Raw genomic sequence first — 5162 nt, 5'->3', positions numbered from 1 at the left:
TTTCACTTGAAGACTCAGAGACCGTTGTAGGGCTATTAACTGGCCTAATTTCAATATTGTGTCTCTGGGAATAGGAAGGTCTGAGAAGGAGAGAGACAGGGGAACGACCAGCAGGTGGAGCAGTCAGAACACACACATTTATTGGTTAAGTTCACCATCTTAAATGGGCACGGGTTCGTGGTGCCCCAAAACAATTACAATAGTAACATCAAAGATCACAGATCACCACAACAAATATAATAATAATGGAAAAGTTTGAATTATTGTGAGAATTACCTAAACGTGACACAGGGACATGGAGTGAGCAAATGCTGTTGGAAAAATTGTTCAAATAGAATTACTTGAGGCAGGGTTGCCACAAACCTTCAATTTGTAAAAAGCACAGTATCTGCAAAGCGCAATTAAGCAAAGCACAATAAAATGAGGTATGCCTGTATATGTTATGCTTTATACATTGCAGTATTCAAGGCTCAAATTGTCCCAAATTTGGCCAATGTGAACTCCTTGAAGTTGACCCCTGTATCCACACAATCTCAGTGGTATTGATAGCATTCCTGCTTTCTGGCATAGCAAGAGGTATCAAGCTCATCTGGTACATTTCCTGCCCCAGACCTAGAATAAGCCATTTTTTTCAAGGAACCCTTCTTCCTTTTGTTGAGAAATGGCTTTTAGAGACTATGATCAGCACTGGGGATGCTCACTTCTACCAGACTGTCATTATTTCTATGCCCTCTCAGTAAATAAAACTAGGAAATATGTGAATTTCAGAAAGAAAAATAAATCATGCATTCATATGGATATTTCCAATTCAAGTGAAAAATTAAATCATCGATTATTATATTTGTATCTCTTTGCTTTCACACTGAAAATCTTGGTTTTAATGACATTAACATGATTACATATTTGATTATGCATATACATATATAACGTATATTATGCATAAAGTAGTTTCAAAGCAACAATACTAGTATTACTACTAACAATAGAACTAATAGTACTAACAATAGAACTATCATTTGTGGGAATTCCCTGGTGGTCCAGTGGTTCGGGCTCCAAGCTTTCACTTGCACAAGCTGTGTGGTCAAAAAAACAAAAAGAACTACGAATTGCAACTAAATATTTCATTGTGGTTCTTTTTGCTCTCTAGGATATAACTCACCATGGAGCTACATTAAAAGTTTGAGTTTTAATGTCATTTGAAATAATTTTTTTTTTCTGTGTGGCTTATACTGTCAATTTTATATACTCCTAGGTTCATTTGTATCCATTTGTTTCAGATTTGTAGGAGTTTTTTTTTCCTTTTTGATCCAAGTTTTTTACTTATAGGAAATGTTCACATGGTTCCAAAATCAAAACTATAAAACAAGGTGCAGTCAGAGAAGCTTTTTAAACACTTTTTGTCCCTCCTTTTCACAATAAAGGTGTTTTTTAAGGCTATGAAATTGGACTGAATTGTTAAAGAGAACCTGATACCAGAGGGAGATTCAACAGAGTGCATTGTTAGTAACAGTTACAGGGGGGAAATTACATGTTAATGAAATAAGCCTTATTCAAATCAGTAAACATATTATAGATCCAAAATAAATTTTATACAAAAATAAATTTTCTTGTCTTCCTGGTGAAGTGCCTCTCCTGATCTTTTCAGCTAGGATCCAATCAACTATGGGGTGGGGGAGGGACTGGGGGGGATGTGGACAGAGACACAGAAGTCTCTACTTCAACAAGAGGAAAACAAAAGAGCTTCCTGCAAATTGGAAAAAAAATTCCAAAGTTTCCTATATACAAACAACAACTAAGTGGAAATACAGAAAAGGGAAAAATTCTTATTAAAAAGATACCTGCACACAAACCCTGTGGCTAAACCTAATAAATATGTGCAGGACCTGTATTAAAAAAACTATAAAATTTTACTAAAATAGATGACAGAATAAATGGAGAGGCATACTAGTTTCTGTTTAGACAGATTAGACAGATTTAGACAGATTATTCCTAAATTATAAAGTCAGTGCAATCACAATCAAATTACAACTTTGGGGGGAACTTGAAAAGTGATTCTAAAGTTTTCAATTAAAAATAAATATATATTTTGGGAAATTTGGAAAAGCATAATTGGGGGCACCCCATGTGTGTCCCTAATCCCAACTGGTCTGCCTGAGACCCCCTGAGCGCCAGACCTGGTCCCCCCACAGGGCCCCATTTCCACTCCCTCAAGATGAAAGAAACTATCATGAACCAGAAGAAACTCACAGAACTGCAGGCGCAAGTGAACATTGGTGGGAAAGGAACTGCTCACAGAAAGAAGTTGGTTCATAGAACAGCTACAACAGATGATTTAAAACAAACAAACAAACAAACTTCTCCTTAAAGAAACTTAGGGGTAAACAACATCTCTGGTATTGAAAAGTTAATGTGATGCACATTAACAACTCTAAATTTCAAGCATCTCTGGCAGCCAACACTTTCACTGTTATTAGCCATGCTGAAACAAAGCAGCTGACAGAAATGTTACCTGGCATCTTAAACCAGCTTGGTGCAGACAGTCTGACTAGTTTAAAACAACTGGCTGAAGCGCTGCCAAAATAATCTGTGGATGGAAAAGCACTGCTTGCTACTGGAGAGGATGGTGATGATGAAATTCCAGATCTTATGGAGAATTTTGCTGAGGCTTTCAAGAATGAGACAAACTGAATTGAGTCAACTTCTGAAGATGAAACTTGAAGTTACTGGGTGCTGCTATTTTATATTAAGACTACTTTTTAAAACTTTGTCCCTGTGTCTGATAAAATATACATTTCTAATATTTTAAAGCCCAAGCCCCTTGGACACTGAAGCTCTTTTCAGTTTTTGCTTATACACAATTCATTCTTTGCAGCTAATTAAGCTGTAGAAGCCTGGTAATAAAGTTTGAAACAAAAGTTAATAAAGTTTTTCACTTAGTTTTTTGGGTTGTTTTTTTTTTTTTTTGCCGTACGCGGGCCTCTCACTGTTGTGGCCTCTTCCGTTGTGGAGCACAGGCTCCGGACGCACAGGCTCAGCAGCCATGGCTCACGGGCCTAGCCGCTCAGCGGCAATGTGGGATCTTCCCAGACCCAGGCACGAACCCGTGTCCCCTGCATCGGCAGGCGGACTCTCAACCACTGCGCCACCAGGAAAGCCCATCTTCACTTCGTTTTAAAAAAATGCATAATTGGGGGAGGATTTAGCATAGATAAAAAATAGCTATTAAAACCTACTATAAAATAACTTTAAGTAATACAATACAGCACTCAGTTGAATAGACTAGGGTCCATAAATAGATCCAGGAACACATGGTAATTTGCTATATGAGTGCATTTCAATATAGGGAAGACAAAGGTTATCCAATCAATTATACTGGTACAACTAACAGAAACTTGGGAAAAAAAGAAGCTGATCCCTACCTGTTTTTTTGTGTGTGTGTGTGGTACGCAGGCCTCTCACTGTTGTGGCCCCTCCCGTTGCAGAGCACAGGCTCCGGACGCGCAGGCTCAGCGGCCATGGCTCACGGGCCCAGCCACTCTGCGGCATGTGGGATCTTCCCGGACCGGGGCACGAACCAGTGTCCCCTGAATCGGCAGGCAGACTCTCAACCACTGTGCCACCAGGGAAGCCCCTCTACCTGTTTTTTTTAACAACTAAATAAATTTCAGATAAATTAAAAGTTAAATATAATATATACAGTGGAATATTACTCAGCCATAAAAAAGAATGAAATAATGTCATTTGCAGCAACATGGATGGACCTAGAGATTATCATACTAACTGAAGTAAGCCAGACAGAGAAAGACAAATATCATATGATATCACTTACATGTGGAATCTAAAAAAAAGATACAGGGAGTTCCCTGGCTGCCTAGTGGTTAGGATTCCAGGCTTTCACTTCCATGGCCTGGGTTCAATCCCTGGTTGGGGAACTGAGATTCCGCAAGCCACGTGGCATGGCCAAAAAAACCTAAAAAATAAAAATAAACAAAACAATACAAATGAACTTATTTACAAAACAGAAATAGACCCACAAACATAGAAAACAAACTTATGGTTACCAAAGGTGGGAGGATAAATTAGGAGTTTAGGATTAAAATATACACACTACTATATATAAAACAGATAACCAACAAGGACTTACTGTATAGCACAGGGAACTATACTCAATATCTTGTAATAATCTATAATAGAAGAGAATGTTAAAAAAGTATATATTTATATATATTGATAACTGAATCACTTTGCTGTACACCTGAAACTAACACAACATTGTAAATCAACTATATTTCAATAAAAATTTTAAAAAATTACAAACAGAACTACCATATGAAAAAATACTAAATGTTAAAAAAATCCCCAAATTATAAATGTACTAGAAAATATGTTTCATTCTTTATTAAAGAAATACAAATCAGTACAAGGTTTTTATTAATGAGATTGCCAAAAAAAAGAATATAGTTGACAAAACTCAGAACTGATAAGGATATAAGGAGAAAAACAATTTCATATGTAGTTGGTAGGAGTATAAATCTGTATAATTTTCCAATATGCTTCAAAGGTCTCATTGACCCATCAATTTTATGTATATGAATTTACTTAAGGCCAGTTTTGACACTGCCTGAGAATAAAGGTGAGGCTCACATAATAATGGAGAAAATTTGTTTAATCATTAAGATGAATTAATTTGGGGTCATTAAATGACAGGCAAGCTGAGAAAGTGCCCTTGTTAAAAGACATTATAAAGTGATGAATCTTAACATGCTCAAAAAGTATATTTAAAAAACTTAGTAAAAAACTTAAAACTTGACTCTTGGTAGTGGGGGAAGGGAAATTAGGAACACATTTTTTTATTAGCTAGATAATAAGTTCACAGGTGTTTGCTATGATTTTGGCTATTTTTTAAATGTCTGAAACATCATTACATAGTAAAAGGTATTTTAACTGGATGAGAGACAGGGATTAAGTGAATTCTTCTTTTTGGATAAAATTACACACTGTACTGACTTTTTGATTATTTATTCCTTGTTTGCCATATTTGATTTGATGATATCTGAGAAGACATTTATTTTCAAAGTGAAGAAACTTTTAACAAGATATATGAAAAATTTGTGAACTTGGAGTCAACCAGAAAAAAATGCATAGTTATAGCCAAAACTACT

General features: G+C 36.2%; 1 pseudogene; it reads left to right on the top strand.

Annotated features, from left to right (window-relative positions):
• Positions 1-1925: 1925 nt before the first annotated feature.
• On the top strand, positions 1926-2996 carry LOC113623012 (transcription factor BTF3 pseudogene; annotated as a pseudogene).
• The last annotated feature ends 2166 nt before the right edge of the window (positions 2997-5162 follow it).

This window comes from Aethalodelphis obliquidens, unplaced genomic scaffold (assembly GCF_003676395.1).
Source record: "Aethalodelphis obliquidens isolate GAN/ISIS:26980383/991018 unplaced genomic scaffold, ASM367639v1 scaffold10, whole genome shotgun sequence".
NCBI lineage: Eukaryota > Metazoa > Chordata > Mammalia > Artiodactyla > Delphinidae > Aethalodelphis > Aethalodelphis obliquidens.
This window is presented reverse-complemented; position numbering and strand designations above follow the sequence as displayed.